This window comes from Acromyrmex echinatior, chromosome 3 (genome assembly GCF_024713525.1).
Source record: "Acromyrmex echinatior isolate Ae372 chromosome 3, ASM2471352v2, whole genome shotgun sequence".
Taxonomy (NCBI): Eukaryota; Metazoa; Arthropoda; class Insecta; order Hymenoptera; family Formicidae; genus Acromyrmex; species Acromyrmex echinatior.
The window spans coordinates 11024494-11046013 of record NC_141854.1 but is presented as its reverse complement, the minus strand read 5'-3'; the positions used below and the strand labels follow the sequence as shown (position 1 = coordinate 11046013).

The following is a 21520-nucleotide window of genomic DNA, read 5'->3' as shown; positions in this document are numbered from 1 at the left end:
CAACATTGCTACGGCACATTGCAATAAACACAATTAAAATAAATATATAAATATAAATAAGAACTCTCAATCTTAAACAATAAAATAAAAAATAATAAAAGTTCAGATGAGGCTAATGAGTCTTTTAAGAGAGTTCTAAAAGACACATCATATCGTATATACACAAATTCATATTCAGAAGAACGATATGTATCTAATATACAGTGTAACTTTCTTATTTAATTATATAACTTCGTTATTTTTTAGCTTCATTTTTTTCGTTTCCCATTGAATGTAATGAATGCTGCATTTCTGCTAATCTGCAAGTGACTTGCTCTCAATGGAAGAGTTTTTGTTTTGTATTCGCAGAGGAAGACTCCAAAGGGAGTTGAAACGTTCGAAATAAAATGAAGATAACCATCAACACCTGAGAATTATTTGCTTCTCTTCGCTACATTAGCGTATGACTCTCATTAGCCTCATCTGAACTTTTATTTTTTTTTATTTGATGTTTGCAATGTTGCAATGTTATTGCTGTATACTATTTCTCTTATATATATCAGGAACCCGAATCGAAAGATTTTTTTCTCGATTCAGTTTCAGTTTAATAAAATATTAAATAAATATTCTGATTTCAGTTTCGGTTGTTTTTTATTAATAAAGAAAACCGAAACTGTAAAAATTACGGTTTTTTAACGATTTTTTTCGGTTCTATTTACTTGATTTATTTTATTTATTCTTTAAATTTGTTCTATTAAGAAGAAGGAGGGGAAAGGGAGGGGAGAGAGAGAGGGAGAGAAAGAGAGAGCGTGTTCATCCGTTCAATCTAGAGAGCCTAATCGAAAAGAGGCATCAATTGATCACGTGACTCTGAATAAAAATTACGTAAACATTATTTTAGACATATTTCTCTTAATCCTTTTTTACAACTTATTTGATTCTTGATGGATAGATCTCACTTATTACATAAAGTCTATATATTCTTGAATTTCATGACTTAGAATAAATTCTAACATGTGAGGAAGACCTAATAAGAGAAATGCTAGTACCTTAAAAAAAGTTTACATTAAATATGTCTCGCGATCCCGACAGATTTCTTATATTATATGAGGTGTTGGAGATATTTACATTCTCCAACATCTGATATGATATAAGAAATTAAGGTTATTAAGAAAGCTGGCGATGGTAATACTAGATTTTGAATATTGGTGATTTGAAAGAATGGGCAGAACAAAGATTAAGAACAAGGATAAAGATTAAAAATTAAGAACTGAAAAAAGAACCGAAAAAAATCGTAAAATTTTATCACTTCGGTTTCGATATTGTAAACTATACAAAATTTGGATACGGATTCGATTCTGGTTCACTAAAAAAAAAGGGTTTCGAAATGATTTCGGTTCAGTCTGGGTCTCTGATATATACTATTAGTTTATCAATTTTTAATTAATAAACTAAGAGATATTTCTCTTATTTTTTAATTGCAATAAAATAATGGTTTATTTTAAGAAAAATGTTTAAAAGAAGCGTTATAAGAAAAGAATTTATATATTGACGCGAGGGTATAAAAGTACACATAGAAAAAGATCTTCTTTTACTAAGAAAAATGATAACTCAATTTATTTTCCTCCTTTTAAGTAACGGTTATTTTTAATAAAAAATGTTTTCTTGATAATAATTTTAAAATATACTTATTACAAATTTAGAGAACTCATTATTGTATATTTAAAACAAGAATTTATTTAAATACGACTGTGTAAATAATATACATAAATGTGAGAACGCCAATAATCGGTCAAAGTTAGATATTATGAATACAATATATATTCTTAATTTAAATTTAATTATCTCATATTTATGTAAGAATTTGTTTTGTTTTGAAAAATATTATAAGAATATTATAAATTGATTGAAGGAACGATTTTATATAATAAGTATATCGAATATATTTTAATTTAATAATAATCTCGATTGAAGTATTAAACTTATTAAGATTCAGAATACATTTTGAATAAATTTAATGTTTGCGAACTTACGATAGAGTTGCGGATATAGGAACTTTTGAAATATTTGAAACAGTTACTTATGTGTAGTTTGTCTTTTTCTGTGTGTACGTTTTGAAAATTATGCCATCGTAAATTTATCTTTCAGCTTTTTTTTGTTTAATATAAGTCTTGTGGATTTGCCAAACAGGATTTCGAGAGAGTAACAAAGTTGTTCTAGAGAGATCTTGTTTGCGCTAGGTAGTTCTATGTGTCATATTATTTTTGTTTAAAACTTGTGCACATTTTTCTAAATGAATAAATCTTATTTTGCATTCAACTAAAATGTTTTGTGATGCATTAATATTTAATATGCAAATTTTGCAACACAGTATATTGTGTTATACAAACTATAACTATTTAATGTAATTATTTAATGTCGCGCGATTGTTCACACGATGTTGCGTCGGAAATTAAGTTAATATTGTAGAAAGCTTCATGAACTGGGCGCATAAGTTTTGCATGGGAATTTTTTTTCTTCGAAACGGATCGTACTTGATTCGATGTATGGCGGGTGTTACATTATAAAGTAAGGATTATCGATCATTTTAATAAATGAGCGGCGTGAAACCGCCATTACCATAAGACCGGATAAGCCGGACACTGTATAGTATAAAATATACCCAGCAGATGGCGGTCGTAGGTACTCTGATTATTATCCACTTTTATAATACATTATCATATCAGCTTTTTTCAGAAAAAAATGTTGATAACTGATGGATATGGGCGTTCCCTATTGAAGCGTTTTAAACAGTAACAAAAAATCTTATTTAAAGTCGGCACGTCATGGACGACTTAAGAACGATTTTTTTTATCGCAATTTTAATTTCGAAGTTTGAGATTTATGTAATAATTATAATAATAATTATATATTCGCTTGAAATTGCCAGATAGAATGCCATGGGAATTTCTTCCAATCTCTTTGTCAGGCAAGTATTGCGGCGGTGGCGTGGCCTCAGATTAATTATTTATCCGCTGGGCCTGCGATTATCCGACTCGCGCGAGCAATTCGTTATCCAATCTTTCGTGATCCGATTTCATCCTTTTTTTGCCATATAAAATGAGAGGGAAAGTTATTAAATAGCCATCACCTATATAATGGCCAACGAACTCGCCAACTCGTTCCTCTGCACGACCCTGACCCCTCGTTCGCCGTTGGGCCAGCTTCACGTCCGACACTATAAATTATCCCGTGCTCGAGTTCTCCAGGTTCGTGTTTGTTTGCTTTATCGCCGGACCAGTGCGCATTTTTTCATCCTCGCTGTCTTCCGCAGCAGTTTCCACTTTATGGAGCACCGAATTTATTTTTCCATCTCGAAATTCCGCGCGATGAATGGACCAATCGAATAATTCGCACTTACGTTGTCTGTTTTGTTATTTCTGCATGTTGATTTCTGCATGTTGGAGTAGCTCGTATCTTTCTTATTTCATTTCTACATTGACTATTGCTTGGATATTTTTGCATCAAATTAAAGTCTTTTAAAAATCACATGGTATTTGTAGCATTAACTCTTTACGATCCGAATTATTTTTACTAATAAGCGAAATATATTTGTTCTCAATTTAATTAGATTCAATTTGATTAAATTAAATATGAAAGATTTTTATTATTTGGAGGAATTTATATATTTAAAAAAAATATAGCTTAATGAAAAAACTGTGAAAGGTTAATGCTGTACACTGAAAGAAAGATTTGGTACGTATAATCATTTATTTTATTGATATGTAATTAACGAAAACTTTTTTACTTTTTCATTTAAAAGATGTTATTCTAATCAAAATTTGATTGTTTTAATCAATGAAAGTTTGAATAGGTTTAATTTCTAGAAAAAACCATTAGGCAAAAGATTCCACACTAATTGGAAAATTTAATTTTGATGAAATGAGTTAGATGCCACATAACTTATAATGTGGTGAACAGAAGATGTCTCAATAGAAGGCTCAATAATGAATAGAGCTTTCCGAGTTGGTGTATCAAAGCTATAAAGCTTATGTTCACATGAGCACATATAGTTGAAAAGTTATCCATTATTTGAGCCTTGTGTCTGTGACATCTTCTCTTCTCCATACTCTAAGTTACATTATACATGAAAACTAACTCATTTCATCAAAACTCAATTTTCTATATAATTAGTGCGGAGTCTTTTGCCCGATTCTTTTTTAGGAGGATTTCAAATCATCTTTTATTATGGCAAAATTAGCAATAAATGACATATATATGTGAGATATGAAATAATAAACGAGAAAGTAAATTCATCAATATTTATGATACTGCAGCATTAATCTTTCACAGTGTTTTTATTGAGCTATATATTTCGAATAACTTCCATTTACCACATTATAAGCTACATTATATGTAAAAATTAACTCATTTCTAATTATATGTCATCGAGATCCAATTTTCCATATAATAAATACGAAGTACTTTACCTTTAACGTAAAGATGTGATAGATACTTCTTTTTCTTTATTAAAAATATTAATATTTTATTAACATTGTTTCCCGTTATTACACGTTACTATCGATTTCAACGCATATGGTGCAATAAACTGCAGATATAGCGATACATTAGCCGCTTGTAATACATGTTATGGATTTCCGAATCGTGTCATGGATGCGACAGATACATTGGGAACAGACGACCAAAGACGTCACTTCCATATCCGGTATATGTATAATTTCGGTCAACGATACAGCCACTTTGTATAGACGTTACCTATATGATGCATACGTCGTATAAATAGAGATACCCGATAGGTATATAGGTGGAAACAATTCGGCGTGTCGTTTAGCATGGAATAATTATCGGATGTCCCAATTTCACTTTTTGATACATACACGCGTTGAAGGTGGATTATCGCACATTTAGAGTGTCTAAAAATACAAAAGATTATTTTTTTATTTTTTGATCGTTTTATTGATAAACTTATATTAGTAATTCTCAAGATTTTAGAAATGACAATATTTATGTTAAAGATGTCTACTTGGATGGCATTTTAAATTCCAGGATTTTAACTTGCATTAAACATCTTTGCATATTTGAATTTGAATTACTGACAATTTATGTTATGTCACATGTGTTGCGTATGAGTCATTTGGAATAAGAATAGTGTAGGTTTTACAATATTATATATAAAGTTTATTTTATTATATAATTTTATACTCAAAGAAATTTTATGAACTTACAGCATTCGTGCTTCGAATAATTCATCATATAAACTACATATATGCAATTATGAAATATGAATGCTGTAAGAAAAAGTTTCACTACTTTTGTATGTCGCTTTTTGTGATTTATTTCAGCTATTAATACCTTACTTTTGATAGTTTTATTAGTTCTTTTAAATGAAACAATTATAACATGAGGTGCGCCAAAGCAAATATATTAGAGGTGTTATATTTTTTATTTTTTCAGGAGAAAGAGAAAATTTATTTTCTTGAAAATTATCATTTAAAAAATTTTACAAAAAATTATCTCAACTAAAGATATTAGCAATCAATCTCTATAAAAATTATTAATTATGTTTTAATTTAAAAAAATTGTTAATGTAGTTAAAATTTCGGAACATTGCAAGTTCAAATAAAAGTATAAATGAAAATATTGTATGTTTTGTATTATTTATAGTAACTAAGGGTGTGAAAAGATATTAATACATAGAACATAGCACTTATAGATCTGTATAGATTTGTATACAACATAATGCATTTGCACAATTTTAATACTTACAATTTATTTACTTTCAGCAGCACTTACAAGATACATTTTTTTGTGACATACTTCATATATGTACCTATACTTTTTCGGAAATTATAATTTTTTATGACCAGATAAATGATTTTTTTTGTCATAGGAATTTATAATTTTTGAGCAAACATAGCTATAATATTACTAGAAGTTTAAAATGCCTATTATGGTTGAAGCTAGATCTTTATTGCTTTAAATAATTCAATCTTGAATTACTAATATACACTATATATGTACTTGCATACATATGATTGTTTCTCATGTATGCGGTCTAAAATAAAGATTTTTTTATATTGTTTATAGTTATAATTATTTAGGCACATAAAAGAATTGAAACTATCTTTTCTCACGGACACTTGATATTGTCATACACGGAAAGAACAATTTTGCTATAATATTTAAAAAAATCTAGCTACAAACAAATCTTACTTACAAATCTGAAAATAATTTAATTAAACTATCAAAATATTATATAGAAAACTCAAGCAATGATGAGCAATACTGCAAACAAATTTGACATTCTAACAATCAGCTTGAGCGTTCTATATTATTTTGATAGTCCAATAAAATTTATTTTTAGATCTGTATGTAGCTAAATTTTTAGATATCTCAGCAAAATCGTTTTTTCCGTGTACGCTTTTAGCGAAAAGCCTTCGCTACCCGTAGAAAAAGCTTACTATACCTGGCCATCAAGGTCACGGTCAATATCGAGTTCAGATCGGTAACGAACCATCGATTGTTCCGGTAGGTCGCTCTTATATCGAGAGAAAACAAAGGAGCAGCCGACGCCGTCCCTTTATGTGAGGATGCACTCACATGTATGCATAACGACAGCGGCTGGGATGTGCCACCGCATCTATTGTTATCGAGTTGCCGTCTGCTATCGAATACATATGTACACGCGTATGTACTTATCATGCATACATACCGGCATACACGTATTCACATATACACAGCCGTATGCAAGATGACCGCAAATTTAGATCGCATTCCCGAGGTCTTCACCTTCGAAAACGTTCGGTCGACCTGTCTGGAAATATCGTCGTCCTGTGACACTTTCGTCATTGTAAACCTATTCCTACGAAATTATTACGATATTAAGAGAAGACTAACGTGGAACATGCGAAATATCTCACTTTTCTTATGTATTTCACATTTAAACCAATTATTTTTCCTGTTAATGAAATTCGCATAGTTTTTATTTCTAACGAACGTTTAAAGTTATAATGTGAACGAATTATTCATTTTGCGGTGGTTATTTCATTAGAATTAGTCCTTCACCTCGCCTCATATTATCATCTCATTATTATTCAAAGGTAAATAATCTCATTACAAAATGTTTATAATGCTATCCTCATAAAATTTCTCCAAGTCGTCGATCTTTTTGCCTGAACAAAAAATATTTATACTGAAAAGAAAAGAATTATTTTTCTATAGAAATTAGAGCTAAATATATTTATAGCTACATATATTTATAGCTAAATATATATAGCTATATTTCTTAATATCCGTAAAATCGATTTAATCGCATATATTCTTAAAGATTCATAAAGTATATATAATTCCGAGCTTAAGATATTCTCGTCTGAAGATATGCACGTCCACGGAATTACGATGCGGATACGTGTCCAAGATCCCTGCGAGCTAGAAGATTCTCTCAGGCTTTTTCTGCGCATAAAGTCCGAGATACGTCAGATGGCAACTGTAAGAAATGCATAGCCGCGTAAGCTGGTGGAAGTTTCCTGATTAAATTATCGGGTGCGCGTTCATTTCGTACTTCCTGTTCGAACGTTTCTGCAAGCTGGAATCGACCGGCACGAGGAATCGATTTACTGAGGGAAGGATATGACGTCGCTGTACCCTACTTACCTATTTCGAACAAATTCTCTGGGAATCCACCTTGAGTATTAAGTGCGCCATAAGAAATTTCGAGGATGTCACGTAGATACTTTAAAACTTATTGCTAACTTACACTTAGTATCGTGAATTTCGGCGCTGAACGTCTCGATCGACTTTATGCCGAAACATGTAAATACGTTTACACGGCGTGATTTTTAGTATCGAAAATTCGAAAATACATTTCATAAATATTTAAGAGTTCTGATTTTCTTCCGTATATTTATTAAGCTAACTCTTTTATCTATTTTACAGTTTATTTATTATATTTTATTTTTTAAAGCAATTTTCTATAAGTCTCTTTACTTATAAAAAAATTGACTCTTGCAGATTTTTTAAATTAATCACTATCGGATGTTTGATATTTTGTTTTACATTGTGTGACACCGTCCGTGAAATAATTCCGGTATGAAGGGTATGCTCGTCCATGCTCGCCATGAATCTGCGTTACAGTATTGTTTCTCAAAATATAAGAGAAAAAAGGCGAAATAATCGGTGTTCTTGACTCAAGGAACAAGTTCGCCCGCGCCATTAGGTAGAGATATTCTTTTCAGAAATCTCTTACGACGAGGTCATCGGGTAAATGGGTCAAGTAGGTTTACAAGCACTCGCCGCGTGTATTTAGGTATGCAGATTGCACGAGGCAATCGCGTTTGTGAAGCATCACTGTGCACGCGCTTGTATTACGTCCATTTACGAATTTACGCCTGGCTTTACTTAACTCCGCTAATGGCGACCTGCGTTATCGCGGCCAGCATACGAGTCAAAGGGATATATGTTTAACGTGATTCAATGTAAATCAGCGGAATGTTCAAAGTGAATCGACAACATTGAAGCGTATTAATATGCATAAAGCGCGTGAAAAGTACACCCAATAGCTTTTAAATTATCATTGATTTAATATCTACACTTTTTAATTTTTCTTGGATGACGTTAATATAAAAGATTAAATAATTAATACTTTAATTTAAAATTTTAATTAAAAAAGAAAATTATTTTGACGATTTATAAAATAATCCGCATACTTTTTCTAGATAACTATTTATTCCACTGAGAGGGAAACATTATTTCTCTTGAGATAGTGAGCTTGACAATAATAAGATCATTACGAACAGAAAGTTTGAAATTAAAATGTGATTATTATGTTCACATCAATAAGATCGTTGTAGACGTAATCAAGAAATTGTCGAGATCTCTTTTCATCTTTTTCTTGTTTGCGATACGTATAGACGACAGACAATGAATCTCCGAGTGTGTTTACAAGCAAACAGATAGCTTCGTTGAAAACTCTGTTCCGTATTACGTAAAACGGTGCTCGCACGGAACAAATAACAGTCGGGCATGATTAGATTAATTGGACGTATTAAACTAGTTTAGACCCACGAAGCATGCACGTCTCTTCTTTAGTGCGCATAATCTACAATCATAAAATCACATGTGCGTATGCGCATTGCATTGCGTAGCTTCATGTTGAGCTATCCTCGCGAAATGAGTCTTAGTATTGCATAAACACTCTACCTTGTTTATACAAAAACTACAAGCAATGGATGGATTGTGTAATTATTAAATTATTTATCAAAGGAGAGAGAGAGAGAGAGAGAGAGAGAGAGAGAGAGAGAAAGAGAAAGAGGTGAGGAAGTTCATAACTCATTAATATTTAATTATTTATTATTACCTTATTATCTTATTGTCAATCATTATTACTCTCACGACTATCAAAAATTTCGCAACGAAGACTAACGATTGGTCCTTAAAGAAGGTCGTTTCTGTCGACTTAGCTGGTCAGTGGAGGACTTTGTTCAAGGATCTGTAGAGTGGACGTACTTGCTCTGCTCTCGCTTGTGCTTTGTTATATTATTAACTTTCGAAACATCTCGACCTCCACACGGCGGAACGCCTCGTCGCGGCGTCGGCGTCGGCCTTCTTCTTGTCACACGGGAGCGACGCCCGTCGTCAACATGATACTTCATCTCTTGGCGTCTTGGCAAAAAAATTATTGAAAGAGTAATGTCCGCCGAATGTCCTCGTATTTTATCAAGTCACTTGGGGAGACGGCAAGGAAGCATAGACACGCTGTAGATCGGAAAAGGCGCTCACGGAAAAGAGAGCTCACGCGAGCGAAAGTATAACTCTCGTGCATGAAGCGTGCCAAGGTTACTTATAATTTAATAAATTGTGTATAAACATGGTGAAAATTATTTTATTGTAAAATAATCAAAGTGATATGTAAGTGATATTACTATTATAATATTATATTATCATATATATCTTCTTTAGACTATCTGAAATTCACCAGAATTCAGAATTCTAGGGTTCTATTCTGTTTATTCGTTAGAATAAACCCTACTTATAAGTTTATGTGTTGTATTATAAACACAAGGCTCAAAATATATAAAACATATAAAAAAACATGGCAAGGAAATTATAAATAGAATTTTATTTTGAAATTTTATTCGAGCCAGAGATTTAAATTTTACGTTATAAATCATACCAGAAGATCAAAATATCAAAGTTTAACAGATGACAAAGCATGACTTTACTATGTTAAAATACACCGATATGTTGCTGAGCTTTTATTTAAGTTCAGCCGTCAATGATTTGCGAACTTATGTGAAATATTCTCATTGTTGAATAACAGAGCATCTTTCTTATCTTGTTCGTAATGTGGAAAATTGAACTCGATTTAATTATACCAGTTTCAATTTCTGATCAAGTCACGATCGTTCGCGTTCACCATTCAATGGACGTGTTTCTATCAGTTTTCTTCCCCGCCCCAATCGAGTACGCTCTGGTGCTTCTGAATTTCGTTAGAGATCGTAAAAAGCGACAGAATGTCCGGACGTGTGTCCTGAAGGATAATCCCTCGGTCGTAGGCTATTTTACGGTCGCGCATAAAAAGTGTCACGCACGGAAATAACTTCTCTCTGCTTTTACGATAAACCATTTTGTAAGCTTATTGACACATTAGTGCACGTGCTTTTTTTTCGCAAAAATCTATATAATTAACAATCTTGTAAAAATATTTTTAATTCTATTTCATGCAAACTATTTAATGTATAATCACTTAAAAAGAAATGTACATTGCAGAAATAATCTTATTTTTTTAAAGTAGAATGAATTATATTTCGATAAGTATACGTATAACAAATATATACACTATAAAAAATAAAATGTTATTGTAATTTTAACTTAAAGGCATATAATGGATTTTCTGAGACATGTAAAAATGTTAAAATTAACACAAAATGTTCATTTTAACATTTTTGCATGTCTCTACATCTTTAAATTAAAATTAATATTTTATTTTTTACAGTATATTTATATACATATATATGCGTGCGCGTGCGCGTGTGCGTGAGCGTGTGTGTGTATGTGGTATGGCAATAAAGTTTGAATGTATGATAGAATAAACATTCATTTAATTAATATATAAATGACCTTTAACGTCCTTTGAAGGATGTTTAATCTCTGCTAGAGACTACACTTCTGACAATGTTCATATAACTTGCGGAAACTCTATGAAAAGTCATCTTTGAGTCTTAAGTCTTGTCACAGAATCTCAAGTAGAACACAGAAATCATAATACCATAAGGACACACACACACACACACACACACACACACACACACACACACACACACACACACACACACACACACACACACATATATCTAATATAAAACATTGGTACATAATCGGATAAATTGCTGCCGATAACATTGAGACTTGAATCTACATTTGGCTTATATGGACGTTTGAGATAAAATATTTATATACATTATATGTATATGTGTAAGATTTCATCTCTAAATCCATGTAGTATAAATGTAAAATTTTAGTCACGTGTTATTCTCGTTATTTTGTTGCTTGGTCGTGTTTCAAATTTTCTATATTGGACAGCGTGAAAATTGAGAACACTGGAAAATTTTCGCACACAATACATGTATACGAGATCGTAATCTTTAGAATCTACAACTAACTGCAGTGGGACAGCGACATATTATGCTATACATACGTTTGTATAAAATTGTTGTTTCTCGCGGACAAAGCATTCTTATAGACCTAACAAAATTAACAAAACTGCTTAATTTGTCGGCCATTATTAATGGCATTCTCGCACAAATAATTCTACTGTAATTAAAATTTTCATGAACAATGCAATATATGTAATAATACAAATATGTAATGACGAATATATCTTATTAACGTTACAGTTTATAATGAATATAATAATGCTACGGACACAATTAAATATTCTCTAGTAAATAAACAAATCCGTGAAATTTTAATTACACACAAATAATGCGTCCGTAGAACAGTTTCGTTTTTAATTTAAAGGACTCCGTACTAATTATACGGAAAATTGGGTCTCGATGAAATGAGTTGGTTTTTACGTTGTAATTTATAATATGGTGAACCAAAAAAATATTATATACACGCATGATTCAAATAACGGATAATTCTTCAAATATTAGAAGCGTAAAACTCATTGTAACTTAAGAACTATCCATTATTTGAGCCATGTGGAACATTTTTTGTTCATTATTGTCACATTATTATTATCTACAATTTAACATATGTGAAAACCAACTCATTTCGCCGGAATTCAATTATCCGTATAATTAGTGCGGGTCTCCTCTATGAATGTAAACATGCAGTTTGCTTGACGAGAATTCCTGCATAATAATTCGAAATGCGCGAAGGAATTTCATTCAATGCGTCGGCCTCGCTTTGACGGCAAGAGCGCATCTGTCGTTATCAACTAGTTATTACTAGTGCATTACTGCGTCCGATAAATGTGCAGATGTATACATGTATATAGGAATGTATTCGATTCTGCTGCGGCTTTCGGCGGTAGACTGTTTTCGAATACAAAGAATCGCTACCGTAAATGCAGTCGCTTATCTCGTTTTGTAACATAGACGGACCGCTTTTAAGGCCTTCATGAATTCTGGCGACATTGTTTCACCGTTGATTGGCCGGAAGTCGATGAGATCCTCCGACGTTTAAGTCACGATTGAGCCTCATTGAGGTCGAGTACTCGACCTAACATTGAACTTTAGACAAAAACGATCGATATCGTTATATGATTTGAGAACGCGTTGGTCGGGATAGTTGAAGGTATTATTCTCTGCTATCTTCTCCTTCATATATTTAATTTTTTTTTTAAATTTTAATCTGTCTTAAATTGATGTTCTTTTATCGCGCTCTTTCCATTTCTTTTCGCTATAATTAACACTTCGTCTTTATAAATATTGTATTAAAGTATAATTAATGTTATTTATATAATAAGAATAGGATGAAATAAGCAATTTAAAAATAATCTTTTATATATAAATATAATTATATACTATTGTGAGTTATTATTAAAATGAGGATTATTAAAATGATTAACCGTGAATAATCGCTTTCAACCTCGATAGAAATCTCGAATAGCGTTGTTTTATTGTATTGAGATGAGCGAGGGCAAGTTACGGTGCTCGGTTGACGTCTTGCAATTCGCAATGAACTCTTATATAAGTGAGTTAAGGACGCAGCCAACACTGATATGACGGAAACGTTTAGATCCTATCTACTAGTCGAACGATGCAAGATCTCTTTTACGACGGTTTAATCGCTTAACGAAGGTAATTAGTCTTGTTAAAGCATGTTCGAATTGTTGTCATATACGTGACGTGCGATTGATTTTACAGAGACGAGTACGAATTCTTTCCGAGTGTGAGTTTATCAAAATGATAAGATGTCTGTGATATTAAGACGCATTTTCTTTAAATGCTAAAAATATATAATGATTTATACATAACATCTGTAATCTATTATATAAATTATTTATGCTTATACGCACAATAAATATCCTCTCAAAGCGAGAGAACTAAAATAAATAGTTTAATAATATAAATTTTACAATATTGTTGCTCAAAAACATATTTGTGCGTAATTAAGATAAATGAAAGGAACGTTAAAGCGTATAGCAAAAAAAAAATCGAGTGCTAAGAGGATTGTAAAGTTGGAATTAAAATAAATTTGACTGGAGCAATTCTTCTTGAAATACAAGTTTATTACCTCTGACTGATAAGTCGACATTCTTTTCGCGTTACTCCTCTTCTGTCTTCGTGACTTAACGATGCGACGCAATTAACGCGGCACGCACATGTCGCGACGCGAGCGCAAATGGCATGCGGTGCGAGCTGCGACGCATGCTGCATATAATGACACGCACACACATGAACACAGGCGTACACATACGGAACGTGCAGCTGCATAATTCGCTGATATTGTCGAACGCGCCAATTCGTAAATGTCGCGAGCTCACAAACAAATTGAACGCGCCCTCGTGCGTGATCCGTTCACGTCCGTGAACTTGTGACAAAAGAGATAGGATGATGAAAAGTATACAATACACAAAGAGATCATAGCGAATATATATTTATAATAAGGATTGTGCGGGATTGTGCATTATAAAAAATAAAATGTTAATTTTTATGACTTATAGTGGACTTTCTGAGATATGTAAAAATGTTAAAATTAAAACAAAAAATGTTATTATAATTTTAACTGTCTTTAACTTTGCATGTCTCAGAAAGTCCGTTACATCTCTAAGTGAAAAGTTAAAATTAACATTTTATTTTTTACAGTGTATTATGTAATAGCCAGATAATTTATTGCAATTTGAGAAACCACAGCTGGCTCCTTGAACTTCTTGTACCATATTTGTGGTTTCCTTTTTAGCCAGAAATTTATCATGTATACATGGAAAATCAATTTAGAATTAAAATGTCAGGAAATGTTTTAAACGTCATTCTTTTATCTTTCTTACACGGAAAAAACGACTATGGTTATCACGATCAAAGTCGCTCATCAATATATTTTTTGATTATACGAACTATAATATAATTGTAATAATCGTAATATTGATATATCTTAATGGTTATGGTTGTTAAGATATGTCCATCTTACGGTTAACACAACCAAATATTATCGAAAATTATCATTATTTCTATCTTGTGATAACTAGCATTTTTTCTGTGTAATAACAAAGTTGACAAATTACAAAATTTGTGTGTACACAAAAGTTATTTTTCTTTAAGATACAAAAATACTAATCAAAAGAGACACATCGAAGGAAAAATTTTTGGTATTTGTAATTATAATTATATTACTATAATTATGATTATGACTACCATGATATTAGTAATAATATATATAATTCTATCAACCAGTATATATAATTGGCAACCGAAAATAATTATAATTATAATTATAATTATTATAATTATAATTATAAAAATGGTTGAAATTACCATAAAAAATAATTCAAATAACTATAATTATATCAGTCATTTTAGGGATAATCATGATATAGTCATAATCATAATTATAATAATATGTAATTATAGTTACGAATATCAAAATTTTTTTTCTCATTGAACTATTCAACTAAATTAAAGGAATACTTGAAAATAGTGCAAAAAAGAACTAAATTCACAATTATATACCGCTGCAAAAAATGATTGCAGAACAATGTTTAAAAAAAGCGTTTTAAAGCATGAAACCTCAACTTTCGAATGCGTTAAATCTCGTGTCTCTGTAAAGATTTTGCTACAAACTAATTTAAAACGAATTACGAAAAATTGAAAAATAAATTTCAACTTTGATGACTTGTAAATTTTTTTCTATAAATTTCTTCAATTGTATCGTAACACTTCCTCTTAAAAAAAAAAACTTTTCTATTCATTCACACTATGATTTTTTTTTCACTGAGTTATGACGCTTTAAAGTAAGTTGTGTATTTTCAGGTTTTTTCTTTACGTTCATCATTTGACAATGCTATCATATTAATACTGATAATTCGTGACAACTTCACGACAATTAAAATTTTAATTGTCACGAAGTTGTAACGAATTGTCGCAAATTTATTGTCGTAAAGTCATAAATTATCGAATGACGAATGCATATACGTTCGCAATATTTACGCGCTTAGTAAATTTAGGGAAGTAAAATCTTTTGAAAGTGCTTCCATTTTTTTTTAACGCTAAGACAATATTATAAATGTGCAGGTAGTTTAAATTATTGTGGCAGAATTGTGCAATGCGACGCGTAGTGACAGCAGACTCAGGTTTTTAGAGAAAAGACCAGAAAATGCACTATTCACTTTAAATTGTTATAACTTTGTAGTACAAAATTATAGAATAATGATTAAAAAAGCATTTTAAAGAGAAAGTTGTTATATTTTACGTTATAATTAAACAAATTTGCAGGAAAAAGGTTGTTCTTTCTATCACAAAAGTTAAAGTTTATTCTTAAATTTTTTAAAGTTCATTTTAAATCAGAGTACCGTTTGTAGTAAAATCCTTGCAGAGACACAGGATTTGAGACATTCGAAAGTTGAGCTTTCATGCTTTAAAACACTTTTTTTGAACATCGCTCTGCGATTATTTTTCGCAAAGATACATAATTTTGAATTGATCCTTTTTATCACTAATTTTAAGTGATCTTTTAATATTGTTGTGTTACTTACTATGATTTAGCAATTTGATTTTTATTTAAACAAAAAAAAAGTTATCTTTTGTCTTTTGGTGAAATTACGCACACGAAGTTAAGCGCCTTCGTTGCTACGTTTATCTATATATAATAGTATCACGTATGTCTTACGTTAAGTTACCAGCGTGGTGAAGAATTGTTCGTTTATTTATTTAAAAAATACGAATGCGAAACGGTGACGTGAACTGAATCGCGCTATAAATAAAATATAAGTTACGGTGAGTTGCATCATGATGCTGACCCCGCCGAGAGGCTAGCAAAGATTTAGCATGGGCAAAGATTAAAATTTATAAAACGTACATCATTTCAACGTTTCCAATTCGCGAAATCGAAATTGCTGACGCGCGATGATTTTTTTTTTTTCGCGAAATCACGAATCGAATTGCTGCAATTTTGATCTGCTCGTATCTTAGTAAACTATAATAGAACCACTGCATGATTTGACTTTGAGAGCATTTTATACGAACAAATGGAGGATTCAATAGGGACGAATCAGCTCATGAAAAATATATAGACGGCTGTCAATCAATGATCCATAAATTAATTCGATCACGTTGCTGACAATCTCATTTCCTTCTTTCGCAGCACGTCAAATATAAAGATGATCAGTTGGCGGATAACAGCCTGTCATAATACAGTTTTAACAATAACGCAGCTGCATGCGGACGTGTGTTGCACATATGCGGACGCTCGTTCGATTTTGCTTCCATTGAACGAGCGCGACGTATCCTTGAAACTGACATGCTCCAATTTCTCATCGCAAGTGTGCCGTTGCAGCCAAAAATAATCTTTACGAGACTGCTCGTTATCGGGACAATTTTGAGAACGAATCGCGCGCTATCTCAACAGGATGCACCAAAAGGGATGTCGATATCTTGCAGAAATGCCTCTGGAATGCGGTTGTTCTTGAGCGAGTTGGACCGGTTCGACGTACTCCTGGTCCTACGTCTTTGATTTTCCGCTTTTTAATATACCTCTCCCTCCTTCAGCATCTCCGTTATTATTTATCTTTTCCTTACACGCACAATTTCGAATATCAATCTTTCTTTTCATTTTTGTACATTTGGTTTACTCTCTTCCTGTTTTATTGCTGTATATTTTCTACACAATCTATATTGTTTTAATATTATTTTATTATTTCTTTAATTTGGACTTTGGATTATTTAGAGAAGGAAAGAAAATAAAAACAATGTAAAGTCCGGAAGACACATTTAGTCTTAAATAAATGACCGAAAAATAAAAGTATGAATAAAAAATAATAAAGTTAGTACACACATTTCGTTAATTTATTATTCTTTATTCTCACCTTTACTCATTTCGTAGTCATCAATATATTATTGAGAATAATTTTATATTTTCGTTCGTATCTTTTTTTGATTATTTTCTTTTCTTATTTGAATAATATTTGAATTAAAGAAATAATATTGAACCAATATAGATTGCGTAGAACGAAAATAATATAAAATAGAAAAAGAGTGAGTAGCCAAATATACAGCGATTAAAAAAAGAGAGTGATATCCGAGATTCTTTATCTTGTATCTTGGATTATTTTCTTTCTTTATTTATATTTGCCTTTATCGAATTTAATTTACTAGTTGTATTCATATTATTCAGATTTTCGTTTTATTAAATTTATTATTGCAGTATTATTTTATATTTGTTATCGCATTTAAAAGAAATTGTGTTCCAAATAAATCTATGTTTTCCTCACTTTGCCTCTCTCCCCTCTCTCTCTCTCTTTCCTTTTTCTACTCTTTTCTTTGTTCTGTTTTGCAAAGAAAAATAAAATAAGGATATCATCGCGTTTCATCGGTTGAAGATGGTCTAAAAGAAAAATGCATTTTCATCTTGACTTCAAAGTGGATTTTTCTGTGAAAAAGGTACTTTCTCATGCCGTTGCTTTCATTCGGAAAATACCGATTTCCAATTGATTTTTCATTGACGACTCTCGATTCGTCGGCCAAGTACAATAAACGTGATCACGAATTTTATTCGGAGTGAACATGAACCATATAGTTACGGTAAATGTGACTTACGTTTTATCTGGAGCATTCCGATCCTTTCGTCGAATTCTAATTTCAATTAGAATAGATTATGTGCACCGAGTGATTATTTAGTTACCTATTATATTTGAGATCGCAGATACGTATGTGCGTATGTTCTACTATTTATCGTATAGGTACATAAATGAATTTTGTTGATGCGATAATCGCGTGCAACGTTGCATGCGCTGATTTTGTTTCCGCAGGAATTAAATAAAATTACAATGCGCGTTTTGCCGCACACGATATATCGCATGCAGTTAATACGGGTTAATGCGGGAAATTATAATGTAAACTAATATTAGTAGTTAGACTCTATTTAGGTGTTAAAAGAGGAGTTAGAATCTATTTGAGATTTCTATTATCTCTTCTGGACTGCATGATAAGCTGTTTAGTACATTTTTTTTTATGATATCGAAGAAGATGGAAATATCAAAGAAGAAAGAAAAGAAAGAGGGGAGAGAAGGAGGACACTAAGAAATGTTAAATATCAATTTAATACAAAATATTTAAACACAATTACATTATGTTAAATTGATATTTGATTATGTTAAAAATTTAACACAAAATTTTTATAAAGTTTTGAATGGATCGTTCAATACAAATACAAAGTCTTTTTTACTGTGAAGACAAAGAAAATTAATTGTATATTATTAAAAAATTATTAATTTCTGTTAGAGAGAGAGTACTTAGTAAGGCCTATTTAGCTTTCCTAGTATTAAACGAAGTAATTGAAAACAGTATGACTTTAGTGTGATTTTTTGATAAAACACACGTATCATATCTATTGTCATAATAATAATACTAATACTAATAATAATAATAATAATGTCAAATACGAGTGTCACTTCTATGACTAAAGCATTGAAATATCTAGATTATTGCTCTTAAAATATTGCAATGCTCGATTAAGAATCGTACATGAAGCATACCATGTCGTTTGAAAAGCACTTTGCTTGAAGGAGAAGATCGGCTATTGCGGCCCCGCCTTCCGGGAATTCTATTTATAGTTGAACACACCTGAATGAATGAGTCTTTCTCTTACTCGTTCGTGTGAACACGTCTGCGGGGTTTCAAACAGGTTCCATCAGGTTTTACGGGCGTAGCCTAATCATGCATGCAAGAAAGCTCCGCCTCGTCGGTCGGTCATTGCTTCGCCCCGATGAGTTTCTTTGCCCATGGTCAACGGCTGGCTATGTACGCCAGCTCCGACAGGAATTCACTCGGCATCTGCCATCGGCGGTAGCCGATAATTGTCTCGGATAGTATGCCGAGTCATAAAAGTCGCGCAATCTGCGAAACTCGCAAGAAGTCGCGAAAAGTCCGCGACCTTCGTAATCTTGACGAAGTACTCCAGTTACCAGCATTCGAACTAGCCCCTTTCGCTCGGCGGGTGCGACCTGTGCTCAAGGATACTTTGCGACAAACAGGCCTGCAAGCGGATCTTTGTGATTCCTCGCTGTAGTACAAGGCAGTACAAAGAAATATCAGCGAAACTCTTTCCACATAACAACCTTCTTTGCAACCTGCATTGTTTTCTCTCTTTCTTTCTCTCTTTCTCGTCCATATTTTTCTTCCATTTTGCTGTTTGTAAAAGAGATTAAAATTGCTGATAAAAGTGTTTTCGTATTTACTGAAGGAAAGAAAATCAGATTACGTGGGATTCATATTACGGGAAAAACTTAATTAGAGCTGAAAACATATATTAGATCATACACACGAGAAGTTCAAATAACAGCGACAAAAAACTCGATCTATTATATTATATACATCACAAATTTATGTAGATGTGAATAATTGTTATATATGAGAAATTATTATAGAATATCATTAATTTGGCTAATTCGTGTCTGTAAAGCAAAAATGAAAATTGATAAGGCCAAATTATTATAATTACTTTTAATTTATATAATATTAAGACAAATTGTTATAATTGATATGATAAATTGTTATAGAAATTATTATATTCTAAATATATAGAATAAAAAAAAACGTAACATTTTTTTCGTTGAAACGATCGCAAAGAGATGCGATTTTTTATTTGATTACATCGTTCGATATTTTATTTTAAAATTTGTAACAGCATATTTCTGCAATGCAAAATCTCAAAAATCCCAAAATCAAGTGGATTTTGACTTGAATCTTCCAATATTTTTTCTCATCTTTAGAACGAACGCATTATTATCTTGACAATCGCATTATTTCAAATTAGCAAAATTTCATTCTATTACCATGCCAGTGAAATCACGTTTTCGGTAAAGTCCGGAATTCATTGTGCTTCTGTTTCGTTTTCAAGCGGAAGCGATCAAAAAAACGGCGGAAATCGTGCTGCGAATACAAAATGAACGGAGTGACAGCGGCTACTCTACTACTTTTATCCGAGCGATCGGAAGCGCTTATCGTGAATCTAAGCCCATCGTGAAAGGATGATCGACCATCGTTTCTCTTTTGAAAAATCAGGAGAATTCCGGAAACTGCTTCCTTCTCGTTCGGTTTCCCTTATACATATTGTCGCGTATCGAGCGTGGGAGATTGAATGGCGGACGTAAATAACTTTCCACCATATCTCGGGCGATACAGCGCGAAAGCATCGACGAGACGAAAGGAAACGTGCGCGAGATAGCTTTTGCGAGACACGCGCGATAGCTCGAAGGAGACAATGGTTCATACTCTGCGTTCGTGTTGTGCTGCATGCTCGAGACAGACACGTGTCCGCGGCGAAAATCAGGTAGACGTCATATTGAGAAACGTACTAGTCTCGGATATCGGACGAACAATAAATAATATGCGATTTATCGATTTTGTTATTGCAACGTGAACGTTCCTATACCTTTCATACGCGTGCAATATGCAAAAGCTGCAATAAGCATGGGCTGCACGTTTATGCAAGTACACGGTTCTCTGTGTAACCGTAAGATTAAAAAGTATAAAAATTGTTGAATACAAAAATTGAATTCTGGAGAAATTGAAAAGGCATAAAAGAATTAAAAAATTTAAATATAAGAATGAGAAACGTATAGAGGAAATAATTGGAAAGAAGGACGAATAATATCCGAACAATATCCACTTATTTTAGGAAACTTTGTAATTAAAAATTAACAGAGAAAAATTCATGATTTTGATTTTTAATTTATTTTTACTTAGATATGTAATATATTTTTTGTAACATAGCGCATTTTAAAAATTAATTAATAGTTTTAAACTTTAAAGTGAATTTAAATTATTTACTTATGTAGGTACAGTTATTAATATTTAATGCATTCAATTTCTTTTTTACA

General features: G+C 31.9%; 1 protein-coding gene and 1 long non-coding RNA gene across 8 annotated transcripts in view; one reads left to right on the top strand and one right to left on the bottom strand.

The window, feature by feature from the left end:
* The window catches only part of mtd (TLD domain-containing protein mustard), a 155456-nt gene that overhangs the window by 28948 nt on the left and 104988 nt on the right, over positions 1 to 21520 (top strand). The gene's annotated exons all lie outside the window — the stretch shown is intronic.
* Positions 469 to 21509, bottom strand: LOC147910194 (uncharacterized). The gene is made up of 2 exons (XR_015544560.1): positions 13723 to 21509; positions 469 to 9639 (listed from the first exon to the last, which is right to left on the bottom strand). It is a non-coding gene; the product is annotated as an uncharacterized LOC147910194 (long non-coding RNA).